The 27,971-nt window shown below is 39.1% G+C and overlaps 1 non-coding gene across 1 annotated transcript; it reads right to left on the reverse strand.

The window, feature by feature from the left end:
- Window positions 1–9,122: 9,122 nt before the first annotated feature.
- LOC113750988 lies at window positions 9,123–9,229 on the reverse strand. The gene has a single exon (XR_003464750.1). It is a non-coding gene; the product is annotated as a small nucleolar RNA R71 (small nucleolar RNA).
- Between the last annotated feature and the right edge of the window lie 18,742 nt (window positions 9,230–27,971).

Below are 27,971 nucleotides of genomic sequence, written 5' to 3' on the forward strand. Positions count from 1 at the left end.
GGTGGACGGCGGTGGACGAGCGGGTGGCGGCCGAAGAAGAAGCAAGAAGAAAAAGAAAGAAAAGGAAGAAGAAAGAAGAGAAAAGAAAAAGAAAAGAAAGAAGAAGAAGAAAAGAGTAGGGCTTCGTGCCCTTTGAAAAAAAAAAAATTTTAGCCCTTTTTTTTTCATTTGGTAAGGGCAATTTCGTCTTTTCACCCCTTTTTTTTTTAAAACAAGAAACCCCTGTCTCAAGCGTGGACACGCCTAACTGCCCTTAGTCATTTGACCATTCGTCGAAAATTCTCGATCCGTTAGTGTGACCACCTAACGTGGGCACATCGGCGTGACCACCTGGCGTGGACACGTCTAACTGCTATAGAGTCCGCAGATCCTGAACGAAAATTTCTTTCCCTTAGGCGTGACCACCTGGCGTGGGCACGTCTAACTGCTATAGAGTCCGCAGATCCTGAACGAAAATTTCTTTCCCTCAGGCGTGACCACTTGGCGTGGGCACGTCTAACTACTAATTTCCTGCCACCAAACATCAAGCTATTAATTGACACTAACACTTAACTAAAACTTCAAAAATGCATGAAAACTGAAACAAATAGTCTTGGGTTGCCTCCCAAGTAGCGCCTTTCTTTAATGTCTTTGGCTAGACATGGCCAAAACCCTCAAGCAAGATAAAGTGGATCTTGGAGGTGTACAACTTCTACTTCTTTAACAAAGAACCCCTCATAATAAGGCTTTAGACGATTGCCATTCACCACGAACTTTTTCTCCGTTTTCAAACTTTGGATCTCCACTGCACCATAATGAAACACATTAGAAACGACAAATGGACCAATCCAACGAGAACGTAACTTACCAGGAAAGAGTTTAAGCCTTGAGTGATACAAGAGAACTTTTTGGCCCACTACAAAAGATTTTCTTGAAACCTGCTGATCATGAAAGATTTTACTCTTTTCCTTATAGATCGTGGCATTCTCATACGCTTCATTTCTTATCTCCTCTAACTCTTGTAGTTGCAATTTCCTCTGAACCCCCGCTCCTCCTAGGTCCATGTTGCATTGCTTCACTGCCCAGAACGCCTTGTGTTCGAACTCCACCGGGAGATGACAATCCTTACCGAAGACAATTCTGTAGGGGGACATCCTAATAGGCATCTTATATGTGGTTCTGTATGCCCATAATGCGTCTTCTAGCTTTAAACTCCAATCCTTCCTATCCGGACGCACCATCTTCTCCAAGATCGACTTAATTTCCCTGTTTGACACTTCGGCTTGACCGTTTGCCTGCGGGTGATACGGTGTGGATACCTTGTGGAGCACGCCATATTTTCGGAACAGGGCAGTGATAGTCTTATTACAAAAATGTGTCCCCCTATCACTTACCACAGCTCTTGGCATTCCAAAGCGGACAAAAATATTAGATTTTAAAAACTCTGCAACAACTCTAGAATCGTTAGTACGGGTGGCTTTGGCTTCCACTCACTTGGAGACATAATCAACCGCAAGTAAGATATATAAGAATCCAAAAGATGATGGGAAGGGACCCATAAAATCTATCCCCCAAACATCAAAAATTTCAACAAACAACATGGGGGTCTGAAGCATTTGATCCTTACGAAAAATATTTTCCACCCTTTGACACCTATCACAGGATTTACAAAATAAGTACGAATCCTTAAAAAGGGTGGGCCAGTAAAAACCACTCTCTAACACTTTGCGAGATGTTCGCTTGGGCCCAAAATGCCCTCCACATGCAAATGAATGACAAAAATTTAAAATAGAGTGGAATTCACCTGCACTTACACATCTTCTTAGAACTTGATCCGAACATTGTCTCCACAGGTACGGGTCGTCCCAGATGTAATATTTAGCATCACTCTTCAACTTGTCTCTCTTAGCCTTTGGCCACCCTGTAGGCAATTGATTAGTCACCAAGAAATTTACTATATCAGCATACCAGGGTGTAGACGAGTTAATGGCAAGTAGTTGCTCCTCTGGAAATACCTCCCTCAATGGTGGCTCCTCCTTATGAGCAAGCAAGCGGCTCAAATGATCAGCGACTAAGTTTTCTGCCCCACTTTTATCCTTAATCTCTAGGTTGAATTCCTGAAGGAGCAGGATCCATCTGATGAGTCTTGGTTTAGCATCCTTCTTCGTCATCAAGTATCTCAAGGCTGCATGATCAGAAAAAACTGTTATTTTTGCACCTAACAAATAAGGTCTAAATTTTTCTAATGCAAAAACCACAGCTAGCAATTCTTTCTCTGTTGTAGAGTAGTTGAGCTGAGCTCCGTTCAACGCTTTGGATGCATAGTAGATTGCATGAGCAGCTCTGCCAATCCGTTGCCCCAGCACCGCTCCCACTGCATAGTCCCTCGCGTCACACATTATCTCAAATGGGAGGCTCCAGTCTGGAGGCTGGATAACAGGTGGTGATGTCAATGACTCCCTCAACCTGTCAAATGCCACCTTGCACTCCTCGGTGAAGTCAAATATTACATCTTTTTGCAACAGTTTGAACAGGGGCGCTCCAATTTTGGAGAAATCTTTGATGAATCTCCTGTAGAACCCTGCATGACCCAAAAAGGAGTGCACCTCCCGCACACTTGCGGGGTAAGGTAAAGCAGAAATAATATCGACTTTTGCCTTGTCTACCTCTATACCTCTGGCCGACACTACATGCCCTAAAACAATGACATGATCCACATGAAATGACACTTTTCCCAATTTAAAACTAAATTTGCCTCAATGCACCTCTTCAAAATTAAAGCTAAATTATCCATGCATTCATCAAAACTATCTCCATAAACACTAAAATCATCCATAAACAGCTCAATAATCTTTTCTACATATTCGAAAAAGATACTTACCATGCACCTTTGAAAAGTCGCTGGCGCATTACACACAGGCCGAAGGGCATCCTCCGGTAGGCAAATGTATCAAAGGGGCAGGTGAAGCTAGTTTTCTCCTGATCCTCTGGGGCTATCGCAATTTGAAAATAACTTGAGAAACCGTCAAGAAAGCAGTAATAGACACGACCAGCTAATCTTTCTATCATCTGATCAATAAAAGGTAGAGGGAAGTGGTCCTTCTTCGTCACGACATTCAGGCGTCGGTAGTCAATGCACTGACGCCATCCTGTGGGTTTCCTCACCGGGACCATCTCACCCTTTTGGTTCTCTTCAACGGTTACTCCCGCCTTTTTCGGGACCACTTGCACTGGACTCACCCAAGGACTATCTGAGATGGCGAAGATGATCCCCACCTCTAGGAGTTTAAGTATCTCCTTCTTCACCACTTCCATCATTAGTGGGTTCAATCTCCGTTGCGCTTGTCTAACTGGCTTTGCATCATCCTCGAGCCGGATCCGATGCATGCATAAGGAGGGGCTAATTCCTTTGATATCTGCTACACTCCACCCAATCGCCTCCTTATGATCTCGAAGAAGACGAATCAGGTTGTCTTCTTGCCTTGATGATAGGTGTGCAGATATGATGACTGGCAGTGTTTCCTTGTCCCCGAGAAAAGCATACTTCAGATGCTTTGGGAGAGGTTTGAGCTCCAATTCAGGTGCCTGCACAATAGACGGCAACAATCTTGCCTGAGTTTCTGGTACAAAGACAGAAGTAAGCTCATACCTTGGAGAAATTGGTGGGAGCAAATGCAGTGCTCCAACAGCCCGGTATAACTCATCACTCAATTCTACATCAGGAGTTGCTCCCAACTTAAGATATTTGGCTAATGCCACTGCCAGTGCATCAACCCCATCCAATTCAAATATTTCCTGTACAAGGGGCTCAACAGCACTTAAAGCATAAACAGAGTTAGTCTCATCTGGGTACTTCATCGCATCAAAAATATTAAAATTTACAATTTTCCCATCAAACTCCATCGATAAAATACCCTCATTTACATCTATTTTCGTCCTAGCAGTGCTTAAAAATGGCCTACCTAACAAAATAGGAGACGGATTTAGTGCCCTTTCATCCCCCATGTCTAGGACATAGAAATCTGCAGGAAAAACTAACTCATTGACCTGCACCAAAACATCTTCAACTAACCCTTCTGGGTAAGCATTGGTACGGTCTGGAAGTTGGATTATAATGCCTGTGCCTTTTAATGGACCAAGATTAAGGGACGTATAAATTGTTTTAGGCATTACATTGATTGACGCCCCTAAATCCAACATTGCCTTCATAATCGAGGCACCTCCTATCTTGTAGGGAATGGTGAACATACCTGGGTCTCCATATTTTAGTGGGAGTTTCCTTTGGAGCATGGCTGACACGTTTTCTCCCACCGCCACTCGTTCATCTCCCCTTAGCTTCCTCTTGTGGGTGCACAAGTCCTTCAAAAATTTGGCATATTTCGGTATCTGCTTGATTGCATCCAGTAAGGGGATGTTAATCTCTACTTTCCTGAACACATCCAAAAGTTCTTTTTACTTCTCTACTTTCCTTGTCTTCGCCAACCTGGAAGGAAAAGGAGGTAAGTTAGATGTAGTAGTGGGTGGAGAAGTGAAGGTTACCTTAGGATCTTCTCGGATACGTCCTTCCTCTTCAATTTCCTTTTCTATCTCCTCCTCACTTTTGCTTTTTGAAATTTTCACTTTAGGCTCTTCCAGTTCCTTGCCACTCCTCAGTGTCATAGCACTTACATTCCTAGGATTCACCTCGGGTTGAGATGGCAATTTTTCATGAGCGTGGGACTCCAGGCGATTTATCGCAGTTACCAATTGGCTTATTCGAGCATCCATATCCTTCATGCCTGCTCTGGTGTCCTGCTGGAACTGAGTGGTGCTCAGGGTTAAGGCTCTAGTTTCTTGCTGGAGTTGAGCCATATTCGTTGTCAATGACCTAGTCTCCTGCTGGAGCTGTCTAGTCTCTTGCTGGATCTGGGCGGTAGTCGTAGCCAGACTCTTGACAATATCCTCCAGAGAACTACTTGAATTTGCGGATGACGGTTGAGGCTTTTGCTGCCATGATTGCTGAAACCCTGATGGGCGATTTGAGAGTGAATTTTGCGGTCGGTTCCCATAACTGAAATTGAGATGGTCTCTCCAACCGGGGTTGTATGTGTTGGAATACGGGTCATACTGCCTGCGGGGCGCGGGCACGCCTCCGACCATGTTTACCTGTTCCGCCCCGTCCTCTTGCAAAATGGGGCACGTGTCCGTGCAATGGTCTATGCTAGTGCAGATTCCACACACCTTCGCTCGCGGTGTGTCCCTCATGGCTAATTGCCTGACAGCAGACGTCAACTCTGACAGTTGCTGCTGTATGGATGAAGTCTCTACCTCATTGACTCTACGGGCAGGGTTGCTCTCACGGAAGCCAAATTGTTGGGAGTTCTCTGCCATGGCTTCGATCAGGTCCCATGCTCCCTTCGGTGTCTTGTTCGCCAGGGCTCCTCCACTCGCAGCGTCAATAATACTCCTGTCAGTTGACTGGAGCCCTTCATAGAAGTACTGGATCAACAGTTGTTCACTAATTTGATGCTGTGGGCATCTAGTGCACAACTTGTTGAACCTTTCCCAATAGTCGTACAAGGACTCCCCGGAGTACTGCTTGATGCTGCATATCTCATTCCTTAAACTCGCAGCCCGGGATGCGGGAAAATTTTTTTCTAGAATTTCTTTTTCAATTGTGCCCACGTGGTGATACTACCTGCAGGTAGGTAGTATAGCCAATCCTTCGCTGCATCCTTGAGAGAGAAGGGGAAAGCTCTAAGTCTTATTTGCTCCTCGGTGACCCCAGGAGGTTTCATGCTAGAGCAAACCACTTCGAACTCCTTGACGTGTTTGTGAGGTTTTTCACCAGAAAGACCATGGAACAAAGGTAGGAGCTGAATCAACCCCGATTTCAGCTCGAAGGAGGTATTCTCAGACAGAGTTGGGAAAGTGATGCACAAGGGCTGGTGAGTCAGTTCCGGGGTAGCCAACTCCCTTAATGTCTGGGTGTTGGCCATGCTAAATTCGTCTTCTACTGACTCGTTTTCAGAAAATAAGTGCCCTTCTTTTTGTCTCTTGATCTCTTGCCTTCGCCTACGTGCTGCCTTATCAACCTCAGGATCATATATCAATTCACCTGTGCGAGAAGAACGGGGCATAAACTAGCAAAAATACCAAGAAAAATAAAATAAAATAAATAAATAAATAAATAAAAACTGAACTAAAAAAGAAACAAATAATTCAGACGCCAGTCCCCGGCAACGGCGCCAAAAATTGACAGGTGCCGAACCTGTGCAATAATAATAAATAAAACCTAACTACCACCTAAAACAGTCAATAATCAATTCGAGTACTGGAGCAGGGACTCTAGGTATGCAATGGGTTACTTGATTCAACATGTTCCCGAAGAGTTTGCTTAATCCGATATACCTGAATTAATTATTTAACTGAATTCACTAACTAGTAGACAGTGGTAAGTAGGGTCGTCTCCTCAGGGACTGGAGAGAAATTTATTCCTTTTCGAATCAAGACAAATGGGGGGTTTTCACGATTGAATGCTAAAAATAAAGTAAATACAGAAAATAATTAATTTAAAGAAATAATTGGAGAAACTCTAGCCAAGGGTACACTTCAGAAATGGTTCATGCACTGATCATCGAATCACAGATAATTCCAACATTTATTAATAGATTGGTTATAGTTGTCTCGCACGCGCTGAACAACCAACCCTTCCTTAATTTATCGATAGCTAAGGTACGACCGTTAGCTATTTCTCTAACCCAAAAACAACCCTAGGTACGACCATAAGATTTAATTTCTAGATTGCATTAATAATTAGAAAGGCCCAATCCTAACTAACAAACACGCTACGAGGGTTTGTTTAAACTAGATCGTATGCTCCCCTGCCATAAACCCAATTACGCCAGTTGCTACTAATGTAGAGATAACGAACAATTACGGATTCAATTACCTATATTTAGCAAAATAGCCTATATGAATAATTAATTATTGCGCACTAATCAATCATACATAAGGATTATAACAATTAAAAACAGGAAGCATATAAATATCAATAAATGAAGAAAATAATTAAAAATAATTTAGATCTCACAGTAGTTATTGAACCAATTCGTCAGTTGCCCCTCGACTAGAATTAGAGAATTAGCCCTCCATTAATGGAGGACAGACCACGCGGGGATGATTTGGAAAGGTTGCCGAATCGGATCCTTCACTTCCGGTCAATGACCGAAGACAAGAACAAAGAGATTGATTACTCTCGATGGTTTCCAGAGCCCAAACGTACGAAAAGTTAAATTGCTCCCTTCAATTGTATCGAGCAGGGGAAAAAAGCGTTAACTGCAAATCACAGTGGCGGCTGGCCTTTTATTGCCTTTTTCCCGAATTGCTTACAGAGACACACGAGAGTGTCTCTTTCCTTCCTTCTTCAATTTCGGTCAAAGCTAAATTGACAAACGAATCAAAGGTCCACAATTGCGGCTAGCTTTTTCTTTCTTTGTTAGCAATGCATACGAGAGAAAGGTTTCAATTGTTTGATTCCTCAATTTGGTCCAGACTCAAGAAAAGCTCACAAGCATCCCCAAAGTCAACAAAAGTGGCTATTGTCTGCTGCCTTTTTCTCTGCAACGCTGCGGCTCTCCTCTCCAATTTCAGAGCAAGTTTTTTTTTTTTTTTCTAAACCTAAGCCGCGCAAGAGATAATGCCATCCCCAATAGCCGAAAATTGTTACTTGTTCCCAAAATTGCAACCAGACTCCCTCTAAATATATTAAAATAAAATCTATTACAATTAGATTTCTTCAGCTTCTCAAGCGGGCCCCACGTCCGATGAATCTTCTAAAAGTTGAATTTAAGCACTTTTCAGCATCCATTCCTGCAATTAGCACCAAAACAAAATATCAGTAGAATCCACCCAATTAAGGAAAATATTTAGTCAATTAATTGTGCAATAATGCCCAAAATACCCACTAAAATGCATCCTATCAGCGAGCTAGTCTAAAATAATCCTGGTAGTATGTTATTGGGTTAGAATAGGGTTCCTCTAATACGTAAGGCAATTGGAGAATTAAATCTTACAGTCGTACCTAAAATTATATCTCGATTAGAGTAGTGATTAATGGTCGTACCTTAATCACCGACACAGTAAGGAGGAGTTGACTGTCATCGCTTGTTTGGCAGTTATAACTTATTTATTAGTTAATAATTGAAATAACTTTTGCATCGATAATCAATTAGGTGAACCATTGGTGAAGTTATTTCTTGGCTAGAGTTTAGTTATTATTAATTTGGTTTTAATAATTTGTCACTTAATTTTTAGTTGGCTATTTATTTTTATTTGAACCGTTTAATTATTATCATTTTTATAAAAAATCCTCCTTTGTTAGTTTGAATTTCAAAAAAAACAAATATCCCCAGTCCCTGCGGATTCAACCCTACTTATCACTATCTATAGAAATTATATTTTGTTTGAACATGTATTTATTATTGCACAGGCTTGATAACCTGTCAATTTTTTGCGCCGTTGCAGGGGACTAGCGTTAGTTAATTTATTTTTTTTAAGTTCATTTTCATTTTAATTTTTTCGTATTTTTCTAGTTTATGTCTCGTTCTTCTCTTACAGATGCATTAATTTTCGATCCTGAAGTAGAGAAGATCGCTCGCCGAACGCGAAAGGAAACTAGACAGCTTAGAGAAGAGCAATCTAGTGCTGCATCTCAGAGACTTGATCCAGAAGTTGAATCAACAAGTTCGCTTGGTAATATTTCGAGCGATTCGAATCAAGAAGAAATCACGATGGCTAATGCACAAACATTAAAGGAGTTGGCTACTCCTAATTTAAATCAACAGCCCTTATGCATTACTTTTTCGAATTTAAATGATAACACCCCATTTGAGTTGAAATTTGTCATAATTCATCTTTTACCATCTTTTCATGATTTACCATGTAAGGAGCCTTATAAGCACTTGCAAGAATTTGATGTTGTTTGCAACAATATGAAGTTCCCAAGAATTACGGAAGAACAGATAAAAATGAAGATATTTCCCTTCTCTCTCAAAGACTCGATAAAAGACTGACTGTACTACCTACCTCCAAGTAGTATCACCATTTGGGAGCAGTTGAAGAAAAAATTCTTGAAAAAATATTTTCTTGCGTCTCGAGCTGCAAATCTGAGGAAGGAGATATGTTGTATCAAGTAATATCCATGAGAGTTGCTCTATGATTATTGGGAGAGATTCAAGAAATTATGCATCAAATGGCCTCAACACCAAATAAGCGAGCAATTATTCATCCAGTACTTTTACGAGGGGCTACTTTTCAGAGACAGGAGCATTATTGATGATGCAAGTGGTGGGGCGTTAGTGAACAAGACTCCTCGAGAAGCATGGGAGTTTATTGAAGGGATGGCCGAGAACTCGCAGCAGTTCAGTATAGGGGAGGATGTCCCAATATGTAGAGTGAATGAGGTAGAAACATCCTCTATCCAACAGCAGTTATCCGAATTGACATATTTTGTTTGGCAATTGGCTGTAGGAAATGCATCACAAGCCAAAGTGTGTGAGATTTGTATTGCCATGGATCATTCTACTGAGATGTGCCCAATGATTCAAGAAAAAAGTGCAGAGCAAGTAAACATGGCTGGTCACACGCCCGCGTCCAAAAAAATTATATGATCCGTACTCGAACACGTACAATCCGGGTTAGAGAGATCACCCTAACCTCAACTATGGAGGAAATAGACAATCAAAATTTGTACCAAATAAATAGCAAGGGTATCAACAGTAATATCAATCTCGGCCGCCATCACCTCTTCCAAATTCAAGTCCGTCTTTAGAAGAAATGATGAAATAATTAATTATTAGTAACACGCAATTTCAACAAAAAATGGAATCTGATTTACAAAGTCTAAGGAATCAAATGGGACAGATGCAATCAATGTAGAGTCAGATGAGTCAGATGGCAATATCAATCAACCATCTGGAATCTCAAGTTTACGAAAAATTGCCGTCTCAACCTGAACTGAACCCGAAGAACGTAAGTGCAATGACCTTAAAGAACGGGAAGGAAATTCAGGGACTCGAACTCGTGGTTCCAAAGGACAAGGATGAAGAAAAGATCGAGAAAGAGCTTGTGGAGGAGGACAGAAACAGCAAAAATTCAGTGGTACTCCATGACCCAATCATTGAAGTTAAAACCAACTCGCCTCCCTTTCCTAGCAGGTTGGAGAGACCGAAGAAGTAGGACAAGAAAAAAGAGATTTTGGAGGCATTCCGCAAGGTAGAGATCAATATTTCCCTACTAGATGCAATCAAACAAATGCCAAAATATGCGATATTTTTGAAGAATTTGTGCGTCAACCGAAGAAGACTGAAGGGAGACGAAAGAGTTATTGTGGAGGAGAAAGTGTCAGCAGTTTTACAGAGGAACCTCCCATCGAAATGCGGGGATTCAAGTATGTTTACTATCGCCTGTAGGATAGGTAATACTTTGAATAGAAATATCATGTTGTACTTAGGAGCATCAACTAATATAATACCTAAATCTACCTATGCTTCTTTGAACCTAAATCCGTTAAAAGAAACTGGGATAATAATTCAATAAACTGACTGAACGAATGCATATCTTGATGGGTTGGTCGAAGATGTGTTCGTTAAAATTAATGAATTAGTATTTCCAACTAATTTTTACATACTTGACATAGATGATGATCATTCCCCCAACTCCTCACCCTTATTGTTAGGTAGATCCTTTTTTATCACAGTCTAAACAAAAATTGATGTTAATAAGGGTATCTTGTCCATGGAATTTGATGGAGAAATTATTCATTTCAATATTTTTGAGATCATGAAACATCTCTCAAACTCTAATTTTAGCTTTGTTTTTTCTGTGAGTGATATTGATCCTGCGGTTATTGGTAGGGAAGAGTTAGAAGTTACTTTAACCAAACATTTTGAGTTGAAAATAACTTATGAAATAGAATTGAGTGAAGATCTGAAATGTACGATTGAGATATTGTAATCGTTGCCAACCACGATGATAAGGTATGAGTTCACACCTATTTTCATACCCAAACCTCACCAAAGGGTACTACCATCTGTGGTGTAGGCACCTGTGCTAGAATTAAAGTCTCTGCCAAATACTTGAAATATGCATATTTGACCGAGAAGGAAACGCTTCCGATGATTATCTCGGCGGGACTGTCGGAAATCCAAGAAGACAAGCTAATCTGAATGCTTAGAGAGCATAAGCAGGTAATAGAATGGACCATCGCCGACATTAAAGAAATCAACCCCTCTGTATGTAAGTATCGAATAAGGCTCGAAGAAAATGTCAAACCTGTACGGCAAACTCAAAGAAGGCTCAATCCCCTCATGATGAAAGTGGTAAAAAAAGAAATACCAAAGTTACTAGATGTGGGAATCATATATGCAATATCAGACAGCCCATGGGTGAGCCCGGTACGGGTAGTCCCAAAGAAGGCAAAAGTAATAGTAGAGGCCAACCAGAAGGGTGAGCTCATATCAGTGCGCAAACCCACCAGATGGCGGTAGTGTATCGACTACCGAAAATTAAATGCTGTCACAAAAAATGACCATTTTTTCCTTCCTTTTATTGATCAAATGATTGAGCGGTTAGCTTGTCGAGTTTACTACTATTTTTTGGATGAATTTTCAGGGAATTTTCAAATCGCAATCGCACCGGAGGATCAAGAAAAGACCACCTTCACGTGCTTGTTTGAAACTTTCGCATACAGGCGAATGCCTTTCGGATTGTGCAATGTTCCTACGACATTTCAGAAATGTATGGTGAGCATTTTTCAGAATATGTAGAGAAAATTATTGAGATTTTCATAGACGACTTTAGTGTATATGGTGATAGTTTCGATAATTGTATAGATAACCTGAAATTGATTTTGTTGAAATGTATAGAAACTAATTTCATGCTTAACTGGGAAAAATATCATTTTATGGTTGAGTACGAGATAGTTCTAGGTCATGTTGTATCCTCTAAGGGTATTGAGGTTGATCAACCTAAAATAGACATTATATTTGCTTTATCTTCCCCCGCGAGTGTGCGGGAAGTGCGTTCTTTTCTTGGACATGCAGGTTTCTACCGAAGGTTCATCAAGAATTTCTCAAAAATTGGAGTCCATCTGTTCAAACTCTTACAAAATATGCGACATTCGAGTTCGATAACAAGTATGATAGAATATTTGACACATTAAAGGAGCTATTGACATCACCACCGGTCATCCAACTCCCTGACTGGAATCTACCTTTTGAGATCATGTACGATGTCAGTGATCATGCAGTGGGAGTGGAGTAGTATTGGGGTAGAGAATAGCAAAAGCAGCCCATGCCATCTACTACGCATCAAGGGTTTTGAATGGATTTCAATTGAATTACTCCACCACAGAAAAGGAGCTTTTAGCAGTTATTTTTGCTTTAGAAAAATATATGTCATATTTATTAGTAGTTAAAGTCGTTGTATATTCTAATCATGCAGCTCTGAGATACTTGATGACGAAGAAAGATGCAAAGCCGCAATTGATACTATGGATACTACTCCTATAGGAATTTGACCTGAAAATCAGAGATCAAATAGGAGCAAAAAATCTGATGGCGGATCACTTGAGTCGCGTACCAGTTGTCGAAGAAGAATTTCCACTAAAAGAATCTTTCTCGGACGAACATTTACTTTTTGTGAATTTTTCTTTGTCTTGGTATGCTGATATCGTGAACTATCTAGTGACTAATCAATTTCCTGTAGGATGGTCTAAGGCGCAAAAGAACAAGTTGAAGAGCGACGCCAAGTATTTCATATGGGACGACCCTTAACTGTGGAAGAGATGCGCAGACCAGGTAATGAGAAGATGCGTAAGTGAAGTCGAATTTCAGTCAATATTAACTTTTTATCATACTCTTACATATGGAGGTCATTTTGGACCAAAGCGAACTGCGCATAAGGTATTAGAGAGTGAATTTTACTGGCCGTCGTTGTTCAAAGATATATATCTGTTTTGTAAATCCTGCGATAGATGTCAAAAGGTAAGTAATATAGCCCGTAGAGACCATATGCCCTAAATCCCGATAATTTTCATCGAAATTTTTTATGTTTGGGGTATAAATTTTATGAGGACTTTTCCTGTATCGTTTGGTTATATATGTATATATTGTTGGCTGTGGACTATGTTTTCAAGTAGGTGGAAGCTAGAGCCGCTCGGACTAACATTCGAAAGTGGTTTCAGATTTTATTAAGTCCAATATTTTTGTGTGTTTTGGGATGCCAAGGGCCATTGTTAGTGACAAGGGGACGTATTTCTGCAATAAGACCGTAGCTGCTCTATTTTGAAGGTATAGTGTACTCCACAAGATCTCGACATCGTACCACTCTCAAACCAATGGTCAAGCGGAGGTATTGAATAGGGAGATTAAGTCAATATTGAAAAAACTGGTTCGTCCCAACTGAAAGGATTACAATCATCGATTAAAGGATGCGTTTTGAGCGTATAGGACTGTGTATAAGACGCCTATAGGGATGTCACCTTATAGGCTGGTGTATAGGAAGTCGTGCCACCTTCCAGTGGAGTTCAAGCACAAGGTCTTTTGAGAGATAAAGTAGTGCAATATGAATTTAGAGGAGTCCGGTGTTCACCGAAATCGGACTTGCAAGAATTGGAAGAGATCCGTAACAAAACGCATGAGAACGCATTAATTTATAAGGAGAGGAGTAGGGCGTTCCATGACTAACAAATTTCTAGGAAGACCTTTGAAGTTTGCCAGCAGGTTCTCCAATACCAATCCAGGCTTAAGCTATTTTCAAGTAAACTGCGTTCCCGTTGGATCGGTCATTTTATTGTTACTCACGTCTTTCACTATGGTGCAGTAGAAATTCGAAGCACTAAAATGGACAAAAAGTTTGTAGTGAGTGGGCATCGTCTCAAACACTATTACGAGGATTTTTCAAGTGGAGAAGTGGAGATGATACGTCTGGATACATCAAATTGTTCCAATTGACGACACCTAACCATGTCTAACCAAAGACGTTAAAGAAAGGTGCTTATTGAAAGGCAACCCAATTTATTTTAGTTGTTTATTTAGTTATATTTGATGGTTTCGATATGTTTTCTTAAAGTTTTTTCAGATTTTTGGTTTAATTTTTCATTTTTTATTATTAGTAAGTATCCCCTTGACATGACGCGCCCACATCAATAGGGTTCGTGGTAATGAGCAATTCCCAAGTGGTTCATCAGAAGGGTTTCCACCCTTATGACGCGCCCTCATCAAATCACCTGGAGAACTCTTTCTTCGATCCTGGAGATTGATTGATATGACGCGCCTGCATCAATAGGGCGCGTGGTAATGAGCAATCCTTGACTTCTTCATCAGAAGGGTTTCTATCTTTATGACGTGCCGGCGTCAACAGGACGCATGATAACTCTTACTTCTATAGATCTTTATCAGAAGAGTTGGCACCCTTATGATGTGCCCGCGTCAACAGGGCTCGTGTTAACTCTTAATTCACCGGTCATTCATTAGAAGGGTTCTGGCCTTCATGACGTGCCCACGTCATGTTCGAGGGAAAGGTATGTATTCGTTTAAAATCAAATTTTAAATTTCAAATATCCAAATTTAATTTTAATTTTAATTTAAAAAAAAAACCGCACCCTATTTCTTTTTTTTCCCTCTTCTTTCTTTCTGTTTCTTTCTTTCTCTTTTCTCCCTTTCTTCCTACCCTGTTTTCCCCCATTCCCCTTTTTCACTGAAACTCCCCAACCGCCGGAGCCACCCTCGTCTACCGTCTGTCTGACGCCGCCGCTGCTACCCTCCACGCTTGCCATCGCATGCGGCCACCTAGCCCTAGACGCACGCCGTCTCTCCCCAGGGTCAATTGCGGCCTCTCTCAATCTCTCTCAATCGCCGCCGCTACAACATCGCAGCCACCGTTGTGCCTCACAGACCAACCGCACGCCGGCAGCTGCCGCTCCAATTCCCGGGCACCAGTAGCACGCCAACGCAAGTCATCGCGCAACCCTTGTCCTCACCCATAACTGCACACCGCTGTTGTCTGCTGCACCCCACTGCTATTCGAACTAGACGCGCCACGCCACCACTGCCCTTGCCGAACCGCCACTTCTTGTTGTCGTCGGTGTTGATGTGGAGGTACTCTACTGTCTCCACCTTTAACTAGCTCTTTAGAGTATCGAGTTTTGGAGTGCTATCTCTGAATTGATTATTAGCCTTAATTGGGCATAAGTTTGCTGGATTATATAGCCCTACTGAATTACTGAATTGGGAATTGGTTGTTGAACTGCTGCATTGTTTGGGAATTTGCTGATTTTATTGGAGCATCGGTTGAGATTTTGGTTTTGCCTGTTAAATTGGGAGACACTAGTGCGCTTTGAATCGATTGTTGACTTCACTAGATATAGTCCCAAGTTCTGGTTTATTTGGTTGCTATATTTGGCGGAAATTCTGTTTCTCTTGTTGATTGGATTGACTGGTAGAGACTATAGTTAAACAAAAATCCACCTCTCGTCTCAGACTCCTAGACCTCAACCCCCTACACCCCAACCTACCATTCCTGTGAATGAGCCTACCAACCAACCGTCTTTCTCGAGTGTCCGACACGTCTAGGTAGGGATAAGGGTATCCTTATTGCTACACCCTTTCACTTTGGGGATCATCTAAACTTCACTAAATCTACTGATAAACAGCGATATGCTGTGTGCTCCGAGCGGTGTATCATCCCTTGCAAATGTTGTGACAAACTTACCATGGATGCACTGGGTATAAGGGAAGAGGTTCAGCGGATGTTTATCGTCATTGATTGGCGATCTGATCTTGATATTTTCTATCCAACTTTTATCGAACTAATTAGAGAGTTTTACTCTACTTTTGAGTCCGACTTGCCTACGGGGTATACTGTTGATGCCCCAAATGTGATTTACTTCCGTCTAATGGGTCAAGAGTACAATTTCTCCATTATTCAGTTTAATTTGACACTTGAATTTATTACTCGGGAATATGTTGAGACCAGGGAGTACGCTGAGAGTGCTTGTAAATACGTAGAACCATTTTTCTCACACTACCCCGATATTTGGAAGGAAATATCTGTCTACGGGGATTGTTACGACCATTCTAGATCGAGGAGTTCTTATCTTAAGGATCCCAGCTTTCGATTTGTTCAGCGATTATTAGCCTACAATTATTCAGGTCACAAGGATAGCTCCAGTATACTTTCTAGACTCGAGTTTTTCTTTATCTAGAATATTAAACACAATATTAAGGTGAATTTGGGCTGTTGTCTGACATCTCAATTTAAGACCGTTTTAACCAAGAGAAACAAGCCACTGATACTCGGGTCATATATCACACACCTGGCAGTTCGACTGGAGGTTCTTAATATTCAAAACCATGATCTCCAATTGGCTTTTGACATGAAATTTCTGGATGAAAATTGTCTAGAAAAAATGGGAGTTATAGAACGGGTTGATGATACCCTCCGGTTTACACTCCCGGGACTTATTCGAGCATCAGGATGACGCTCCTTTACACGAGCAGGGTCCTCTTCAGCTCCTGGATCGGCCGATGATACTGTCGGACCCTCTTCTTTTGTACCTCCTCCACCTCTGGCCTCTGATGCTGAGTGGCAACACCTGTGAGCACAAGTTCACCACGTAGATGAGTGGGTGACGAATATCGCCAATCAAGTGGCATAGATCTCTCAGAACTTGGCTGCCTACTTCCACCATGTCGGCTTCACTCCGCCGTTCCCACCTATCCCATAGCCAATCGGGACCCTCCACCACGTATTAGGGGAAGTTTCATTGTCCTATTTGCTTTATTTACTTTATGATCTCCATTGAGGACAATGTCAGATTTAGGTGTGGGGGGGGGGAAGCTATGGTACAGCTAGTATTTTTAGTTTTTAGATATTTTTTTCTTTATTTCTTGTTATTTGTTCTATTTTTCTTTTATTTTATTTTTTTTACTTTTATTAGTGATCAGTATTTTTGTGACTACCAAGGATTGATGATGGTTGATTGACTCTAATTCTCCTATTGTCAAGTTGTAGTAATAAAAGTGTATCAAGTTAATTCGATTAAATCCAGAAATATCTCTTTGATGAATATCGATGATTTTGTGACTCTTATGATTTTTGGTTAACTTTTCTAGGCATACGGAATAACTGCTCAACATTTTTTTATATGAATTGGTCCAATTATTAACTTTAGTTCTCCATGTTCGACGAATTGAGGCTAGCTGCTGTTATTTTATATGATATCTTGTGTTATTTTGTTGCCTGGTTGTGAATAAATTCGGCTGTACTCCGCTAGTTATTACTGCTGAGTAACTGGGGGTCTTCACCAAAAGTGTCGATACTCGCGTCTAAAAGCGATAATATCTATGACTACGTGGTCTTATAGCGATGGAAGCTGAGTAATCAAGTTTCTTCATCTGACAAATATTGGAGTTCACGTCAAAAGGTTCTAAAGGATAGAGACTAAGCCTATTATTATTAATATTCAAGAACAAAAAAAAAGAAAACAAAAAATGTGCAAGCTGTGTAAATATGTGATTAAAGTTAGCCTGCCAATCTATGGGTTTAATGTTGAGATTTTGGTTAATAGTTGGACCGTTTGCTGATAAATGTTGATCGGCCATTCCTTTTTTTCAAGAATAGTTAGCCATAAATTGGAGGGGTCTGTGGTTTAGAAGCTAATCGGGGTGACGTTTCTTGGATCTCGACCATTGATGGTTGATATGTATTTCCTCGATATCTTGGCAATAGGCGAATGGAGTGATAGCCACTGTCGGGAATTGGTGTTGGTTTGTTGTTCTCATGCTTAAGAACAATCATGGTCTAGGTGTAGGGGGAATTGATAGGTTGTAATTTTATTATTTATTTTTATAATTAATTCCCTCCTATTATCTTACCAAATGTGCGTTATTGGGCAGATTTTATTCACTTTTTGAAATTTGTGCTGATTGCAGGGAGTTGGAATAAAATATGGTAAAAAGACGCAAATTCCTCGCTACATTTGCTAATTAATACGGGACATCTAGAGTTGCAAAGCGGGGTCACAAAGTCTACTAACAGATGCAATTGCTGGCCATATGTCCTCGGTGAACATGAGATACGCAGGATTAATTTCTATGGCAATAAATAAAAGAGTTTGAATAGTAGTAGGAAAAGGGGAGACCAAGTTAGAATTGTTACCTTATCTGATGATCAAAAGACGGTAGACTAGGAGCTATTGTTTTGGGACTCTTTGCTTTTCTTTTGTTTTGGTAGCTTTTCAAAAGAAGGAAGTCAATTGAGACTAGGAGATTACACTTAGCCTTTTTTGGAGAGCTGGCCGCCACAAGCAGGAGAGAAGGAATCTAGCTTTTGGGTTTTTTGGCTATTTTTTCCTATCTTGCTGATTCCATCGTATGACTATCCCAAGAAAGAAAAAAACATTAGTCATTCTTTTGACTTTGTATTTTTTAATTGTTCTTATTCCATCAAATTCAATCATCTCAATTGAGGACGATGCACTCAACAATTATTTCTACAATTTTGCATGAGATTGTTCTAACAGAGATGAATTAAATCTCTTTTTCTAGTCAAGGAACAACGAAAGCTTTGGTTCATCTAAAAATTGTGAGTTAAAATTAATTTTATTTTTTCCTCTTATTTACTGGTATTTGCATATTCTCTAATTGTTGTGCTTATGGTTGTTTTATTAATTGAGTATCTTAGGCCCGGACATTGAATTAATTTAGCAACCTAATGTCAATTGGAGCGTTATTAGAGTAATTATTTAATTACTCTAAAATAGTGGCAACTGACATGATTGGGTTTGTGTCAGAGAAATACGCGGACTAATTTAAAATGACCATGGTAGTGTGTTATTTGGTTAGAATAGGGCTATTAGAGGAATTAAATCTTACGATTGTACATAGGATTATTTCTCAATTAGAGTAGTGATTAATGGTCGTATCTTAATCACCGACACGGTAAGAAAGAGTTGACTGTCATCGCTTGTTTGGCAGTTATAACTTATTTATTAGTTAATAATTGGAATTACCTTTACATCGATGATCAATTAGGTGAACCATTACTGAAGTTATTTCTTGGCTAGAGTTTAGTTATTATAAATTTGGTTTAGTTAATTTGTCACTTAATTTTTAGTTGGCTATTTATTTTTATTTGAACCATTTAATTATTACCATTTTTATAAAAAAAAATCCCCCTTTGTTAGTTTGAATTTCAAAAGAGACAAATATCCCCAATCTCTGTGGATTCGACCTTGTTTATCACTATCTACAAAAATTATATTTTGTTTGAGTAGATATTTATTATTGCACAGACTCGACAACCTGTCAATTAGCCGTAACATCAGTTGAGAGGTTCAATAGCTCACTAAATACAAAAAATTTAGCAAAGCTAGCTAACTATTACCCAATAATAATTGATATGGACAATCGTGACTGGCGCCCCATTATGCATCTCCCATTGGAATTAATATCCAAATAACTACAGTTAACATCGCCACTAGACTTGGAAAATTGCCCAAAAAATCAAGGGAGAATCAGACCAATCCTCCCTCACATATCACTAATGTAAAAATTTAGTTCGTTAAAATGAAAATGATTAGTTTTAGTCCCTAACAAACAAAAAATGATCACATTTAGTCCATTTTCATTTTTTTGAGCGAATTTTAGCCAAAACTTACCAGGCCCACATGACGTGCCTAATTTTTAAAGGATAAGAATGACAAACCACCTTGTCCAAAAATGTGAGGGACCAACGGTGCAAAACTTTAATTAAACATTCATCAAAAAATACATAACTAACCCACCATTACTAACAATTCATCTCAACCCAGAACAACCCTAATTGCAAACTCCCAGCAGCTAATTGAAATTCATCTGAAGGAATTTGCTAATTGAAATGCCAAATGTGTTGGGTTCAGAGACAATGATGCAACAAGCGCTGGCAGACTCGGCTATCTTGGCTTGATCGATGGATGTACCTTCCACAATTTCTCCATCTTCATGCATTTGGGCCATCCTGACTTTGATGGAGAATGAGTTCTTCTTGCCTTCAGTAATTGCACTATCGCTGTAGACCGTGACAGCACCATTGTTGGCCATCATTGCAAGTGTTCGTAAAATGGCTAAATAAAATGTCTGACTGGCTAGAAATTGTATGTGACTAGTGTTAGGAAACGAAGTATGAAAAAAAAAGATAAAATGATCGAAGAGCCTAAGAAGAAGATTAGGGAAATCAGAAATAGGGCCTTGAAGTATGGTTCAAGAAGCTTCTGACAGGTTATCGTGTTAGGCTCATAGGAAGAAAATTAGACAATATAGAAAGTTTCAATGTCTATAGACTCCAGGGAATGTGCTTTACTATGCTTGCCTGCTTCATGTACCATTTATGGATTACCTTTCTTTTCTTTTTTCTTTTTTTGCATTTCTCTTTTGCAATAGATTTGCTTGTTATTTTCTTGTCTTCAATCACCAATTTCCTGCGAATGAATTTCTATCAACAAAGAGGAGTTTACAATTAGGGTTCATTTTGGGTTGATATGAATTGGAGATTTGCAAGTAATCACTATAAAAAATTGGTCTTTTGTGACAACAAAAAGTCATCACTAAAAGCCAAAAAGTCGTCATTGTACGATATAGTGACGGCTTTTTCCATTGCCATATGGTTGTCACAGATTCTGTCACAAATGGGTCCATGTGACAACCGTTTGAAAGTTATCACGGAATCCTGTTATTCAATGACGAGGACAAAGTCGTCACTAACGGATATTATTTTGTGACGACTTTTCTTGTCGCTATTTCACCTATGTTTTTGTCATAGATGTAGAAAAAGTCATCACAAATTTGAAGTTTACAGTGACGACTTGAGTTTGTTACAATCAGTCCTATTATTCAGTGACAGAAATAATTGTCACTTAGTGAAATTGCATGTTAGTGACAACCTTTCAAATTGAAGAGCTGAAGGTTGTCACTGAGCTTTGTCTTGGAGAGCTGAAATTGACCATTACGAATATAGTATTGCCATAGCATTTCCAACAAATTAAAGCAGAACATTCAATTTGATAAAAGACAAAATCAACGTAGAATGAAGCCACAAATTCATATATATGGCTATAAGTGTCTGTAAATTCATCAAAACAAAAGTGAACTACAAATGCTGGGTCCTAAAATCCATATAATAAGGTCGAGCAGTAATGACCAATACATATCTGTAAGGCCCAAAGACAATCTAAGAGGAGGGGTGAATTAGGTTGATTAAAATCTTAATCAAATTTATGCAATTTTTACTAAATAAAAATTTACCTTCTTTGCTAGTAATGATCAACCAAGTAGATTAGAAGAAGAGAGCAATGTTGATTAGAAAAATAAGTATAGATAAGCAATGAGAATTTTATTAAACAAAAAGAATAAGATAGAATATCAAACCGATTGTCTACCAAGCTTTCCTCAAACTTGAAGACCAATCACTAGGTTGAGCAACTTCTCTTTGATGAAAGATGATCAACTAGATGTACAATGGAGGGAGCACTTCCTCCTTGCCCTAAGCCTCACTTAGTCAAGCTAAGAAGTTTTACAATCATTCAGATAACCCTCAACAAAGCTACACTAATAAAACTTTCAACCACAAGAGAAATGCTCACAAGAAATTCACGCCACTTGGAGAACAAATCTTGTCTTGGAGACTATTTTCAAGCTAAAATATCTCTTGAAATCTTGTAAACAAAGTGTGCAAAAATTCTAGTCTGATTCAGAATCGTTTGTGTTTAAAGGGAACCAAAAATGGGCTTCATTAATGCTTCCAACGGATAGAAGGCAGATGAAGAGTCAGCTAGCCGTTGGGGCTGTCGGACGTCTGACAGCTTAGTCATCGTCCGATCCCATCGTCTGAAAATCAGTCAAGTTGTTGTTCGGACGTCCGATGGGATTTTATCGTCCGAGCTTCTGTGTCCGAACGTCGTCCAGAGAGTTATCAAAGCTTTGTGGAATTTTTAGGACGTCCGATGAGATTGATGTGCGTCCGAAGCATGCGTCCGATCCTTCAAGACGTCCGATGCTTATTTACGAGCGTCCGACAGAGTTTCCTTCTTGATGTTTTTCATCCTTTCGGACGTCCGACATGAGTGTCCTGTTTTTGCTTCTTCTTTTGGTTGATTTTCATTTCTTGACATATTCGTACCTGATTCTTTGATAGGCAAAAAACACTTATATTTGAAGAGAGTTAGATAAACATTTCAAAGTACTTTGTGATCATCAAAACCAAGAATAACATTCTCCCCCTTTTTGATGATGACAAAACAATGGTTTGAAATGAGATTTGATGATTGCAATATAAGCTCCCCCTTTCTCAATTGATAAAAACTCCCCCTTACTTAGTGGATCATAGAGCAAAAATTTGAAAAACTCCCCCTCACTTGGCTACCCTACCGAATTAATCAATTATCCAAAGACATAACAATTAAGCAGCCAACATCCAACATTTTACCAATTCAATCCATCAAGCCAATTCAATTTCAATTAAATCATCAATCAATCCAATCCAGTCCCCTCCCCCTTTTTGTCATCACAAAAGGCCAATCAATCACATATATCACGGAGAACCAATAACAAAAACATTCATCATATGCATACATTCATCATTCAAAATACTTAAACATTCATCCACATATCCATAACCATTATAGCCATAATCATCCATCAAAAAGTACTAAATGAACACAACATAAACATAAGCATTATATCTACATATCCATTGTTGAACACCACAAACACTAGAAACACATGAAATAGTCAAACAAAATGCAAATGACCCTATGTGATCCTAAATGGTGAACTAGGTGGATCCAGGTGTCCTTCGAGAAAGCTGATATTGGGAGAGGTCCTCCTCTTCAGTTTCTTCATCATCTTCAGCAGCTTCTTCAACTGGTGTCTTGCCTTTATCTGATATGGAAGGGCCATGAGGAGTCACGGGAGTTAATGAGGTCGGGTCTGAAATTGATGAACTTGGATCAGTGGGGCGTGGCTCTTTGCCATGGGAAACTTTCTCAACCACAGGTGGGGAAAAAAGAAGGTTCTTTTTGTCTAGGTAGGCTGTTTGTTGCTCAGAGGACATGGTGAGCATTAGACCATGTTCCAGAAGAAAAACATGCTGTTTGAGTTCACGAAGGAGCTCAATCACTTCATCATTGGAGGAGGAAGATGCCTTAGTGGCAGACTTCTTGGGATGAATGGAAGTGAGTGCAACAGATGAAGGAGTGTGTAGTGGATCATGTGCAACCTTAGACCTAGGTTCACTAGATGATGCCCCCTTATAAGCCCATAGATTATCCTTAAAGACAAGATTTTTTCTTTCAAAATATCCTTTGGTAAAGGCATAAGAAGATGCTTCTTTGGGACAAACACCTAGAATTGGTACTTTGTAAAACTCAAAAATCTTTTGAAGAAATTTTCCATAAGATAATTTTCTGCGAGAATCAGTGGCATAGCGAAGTAAAAACTTGCACATGACAAAACCAAAATCAATACGAATCTTTTCTCGAAAACAGTAAAAGAGATACAACTCCATTTTGTTTGCATCTGTTCTATGGCCATCAGTAGGCACAAGCAGGTTTGAAATGATTGAAAAGGCAATTAGATTCACAGGGGCAAGATCATTCAGTTTAGCATCAGTAGGGGCAGAAAAACTTCTTTTAAAATAAGTCAACATCTTAGCCTCATCAAAATGATTATCAGCAGTAGGATGCTCTTCATAGGAAAAGAAATTTGCAATTTTACTCTTGCATCCAGGTTCAATAGTAGTTTTTAAAATATCATTCACAATTTCAGAATCAAAGACTAAGTCTACCCCATTAACCCTGGACATAATCTCAGTTTGATCAGTGTCTTTCCTAAGATTGGCAAAGAATTGAAACAGCATTTCAGGATAATAGACATTAGGCATAGAAATGAGATGTGACCATTTCTGGAAAGCAAACAGACTCAAAATGGATTCTAAACCTATTTGGCGAAATTCAGAAGAATTTACGGTGCGTTGAGGGATGACACATTTCTGGGATATCCAGGAGTGTTTGTCTTTTGCAGTATCATCAAAGAATGTAGGGACTGTGGTTGATTTTGGAGGCAGTTGAGATGAGGTTCCCTGTCCAGATTCAGGCTGAGGGGTAAGTTGTGGTGTACGCTGTGACATTTGACCCTTTACAGCTCCCCTCTTGACGCATTTGGATGATCGTTTGACCGTAGGAACATCATCATCCTCATCCCTGAGTGGATGCTTGCGTCCGGCAGTGACCTTCCCTCCTCTTAGATTCACCATTGTGCGAAATGTGTGGAATGAAGGATGCAAATGATGCACACAGTAGTATGGAAGTGAATCACACAGAAATTTTGGGACAAAAAGGCCTTGAAGAAGATTGGACAGAGCAGTTATGAGAAAATAGGGTTTTGAGGGAAATTTGGAAATTTGCGAAATGTTATGCGATTCGGTGAAATGATCAGGAGAAACGAATCGCAATCGATCAGGAAAAGTTTTGGTTGAGTCAATTTGGGAATGAGAGCTTCAGAATGGTACGAATTTGAGAGTGAGAAACGAGAGAGTTTTCGTCCGAGAGGAAATAGAAGAAGAAGAGTTTGAAACAAATGAGGAAGAAAGTTACTTTAAAAAGTGAACCGTTGCATTGTCGGACGCACGACTTTACTTTAAAAAGTGAACCGTTGCACTGTCGGACGGCCGAACGAAGTCGTGCGTCCGACAGCTTCGTCCGAACAGGTGTTTTCTGGAAAAATAGCTGAAGAACATTATCGGACGTCCGTTCATCTTCTTTCGGACGTCCGAAGGCTTTGAAAAATTTTAAGATGATTTTTCGATTATCCCTAATTTTGATCTTAGATGAATGAACTGATCTAATGGCAAAGCTTTTGTAAAAATATCAGCAATTGATCTTTAGAACAAACATAATTTACACATACTTCACCTTTTTGAACAAGATCGCGAATAAAGTGGTGCTTTATATCTATATGCTTTGTCCTAGAATGTTGAATTGGATTTTTGGTCAAATTGATAGCACTAGTATTATCACAGAATATAGGCATGCAGTCATATGACAATCCAAAATCATTCAAGGTATGTTTCATCCATAAAAGTTGAGCACAACATGCACTAGCGGCAATATATTCCGCTTCGGTTGTAGACAAAGAGATTGCATTTTGTTTCTTGCTAAACCAAGAGACTAAGCAATTACCAAGAAAGTGACAAGTTCCACTAGTACTCTTTCTATCCACACGACAACTTCCAAAATCAGCATCCGAATATCTATATAGTGCAACTCAATAGATCTAGCATACCAAAGACCATAGTCTAATGTACCTTTCAAATACCTAAAAATCCTTTTAACAGCATTCAAATGTGATTCTTTTGGACAAGATTGAAATCTAGCACACAAGCAAACAGCAAACATAATATCGAGTCTACTTGCGGTTAAATAAAGTAAGCTTCCAATCATACCTCTATAGTGCTTTTCATCCACATGTTTACCTTCTTCATCTTTGTCAAGTTTTGTTGAAGTGCACATTGGAGTTCCAACTTGCTTTGAGTCCTCCATGCCAAATCTTTTCAGCAATTCCTTAGTATATTTTGCTTGATTTATGAAAATGCCCTCTATGGCTTGATGTATTTGAAGTCCAAGGAAGAAATTTAATTCTCCCATCATACTCATTTCAAATTCACTTTGCATAATGGTGAAAAAATCCTTGCATAGATACTCATTAGTAGCACCAAAAATAATATTATCTACATATATTTGCACAATAAGGAGTTCATTTAGCACTTGCTTAGTAAACAGTGTGGTGTCCACAACTCCTCTTTTGAAATTATTTTCAATCAAGAAACCACTCAATCTTTCATACCAAGCTCTTGGAGCTTGTTTTAGCCCATACAATGCTTTTGAGAGTTTAAACACATGATTTGGAAATTTTGAATTTTCAAAACCGGGGGGTTGATCCACATATACTTCTTGATCAATAAAACCGTTTAAGAAGGCACTTTTAACATCCATTTGAAACAGTTTAAAACCTTTGAAGCAAGCAAAAGCAAGAAGCATTCTAATTGATTCTAATCTAGCTACGGGAGCAAATGTTTCATCAAAATCAATACCTTCTTCTTGAGCATACCCTTTTGCAACTAATCTAGCTTTATTTCTTACAACTACACCTTTATCATCCAACTTATTTCTAAATACCCACTTAGTGCCAATGATAGGGTGATTTTGAGGTCTATCAACTAGTGTCCAAACCTCATTTCTTTCAAATTGATTGAGTTCCTCTTGCATTGCCAAAATCCAGTTTTCATCCTTTAAGGCATCATTGATATTTTTAGGTTCAAAAAGAGAAACTAAAGCAAAATTGTCTATCAATTTCTTAGATGAGGAACGAGTGTTTACCTTCTCGGATGGATCACCAATTATAAGTTCTTTTGGATGATTTTGGCTAAATTTCCAAGCCTTGGGAAGATCTTTGAATAAATCATCATTTTTGTCCTCATCTTCCCTTTCTTGATCTTCATGAGCTTCATTCTCCATTTTCTTTGCTTCCGGTTTAGAGTTTCCTCCATCTCCAATTTTTAGTTTTTCCATTCCTTCACGAACACTTACATCATCATCCTCACACAAACTTTTGGAATTATCATCATTAGTTTCATCAAATGTTATGTGTATGGCTTCTTCTATCACAAGAGTCCTTCTATTAAAGACTCTATATCCTCTTTTGTTCTCACAATATCCCAAAAATATTCCTTCATTAGATTTTTTCTCAAACTTACCAAGATGTTCCTTTAAATTTAAAATAAAACATTTACAACCAAAGACTTTGAAATATCCAACCGTAGGTTTCTTATCAAAAATCAGTTCATAAGATGTTTTATTCAAAATAGGTCTCAAAAGGATTCTATTCATCACATAACATGCAGTGTTTACCGCTTCAGCCCAAAGGTATTTTGGCAAACTACATTCACTTAACATAGTTCTAGCAGCCTCTTGTAATGTCTTATTTTTCCTTTCTACAACACCATTTTGTTGTGGAGTTCTTGCAATTGAAAACTCATGTGTTATGCCATTATGATCACAAAATTCTGGAAAATCACAATACTTGAATTCCGTTCCATTATCACTTCTAATCCTAACAATTTTTAAACCAAGCAGATTTTGCACTTTAGCAAACAATGAAGTGAAATTCTTGAAGGCATCATCCTTATGAGCAAGAAATATCACCCAAAAATATCTAGAATAATCATCCACAATCACAAAGCAGTATTTCTTACCTCCCAAGCTAGTGATTTGAGTAGGACCAAATAAGTCAAGATGCAAGAGTTCTAAAGGTTTAGAAGTTGATACACACTTCTTTGGTTTAAAAGAAACTTTTGTTTGCTTTCCAAATTGACATGCATCACAAATTTTATCCTTTTCAAAACTGATTTTTGGCAAGCCTCTAATCAGCTCCTTTTTCGAAATTTCCTTTAGTAAATCCATGTTAAAATGACAAAGTCTCCTATGCCACAACCAAGGATCTTCATTTGAAGCTTTAAGACATTTGAAGCTAGATGAATCAATTTTATCAAGAACCACAATATATATGTCGTTAAACCTCTTACCTTTGAACATAACTTATATTTGGAATCAAGCACAATGCATTCATGCTTTTTAAACAACACATTCAAGTCTTTATCACACAATTGACTAACACTAAGCAAGTTATAACCTAAGTTATCAACTAAGAGCACATTATGAACAAAAGTTTCACCATCCTTACCAACATCACCTATTCCAATTGTCTTAGCTTTCACATCATCACCAAATGTCACCTTTCCACTTGATTTTGATTTTAGCTTTATGAACAAGGAAGGATCACCGGTCATATGCCTTGAACAGCCACTCTCAATGAACCATTTTGACTTGTTTGAGCCTTTTCCCTGAAAAGAGAGAGTGT

Source organism: Coffea eugenioides, chromosome 10 (assembly GCF_003713205.1).
Source record: "Coffea eugenioides isolate CCC68of chromosome 10, Ceug_1.0, whole genome shotgun sequence".
Taxonomy (NCBI): domain Eukaryota; kingdom Viridiplantae; phylum Streptophyta; class Magnoliopsida; order Gentianales; family Rubiaceae; genus Coffea; species Coffea eugenioides.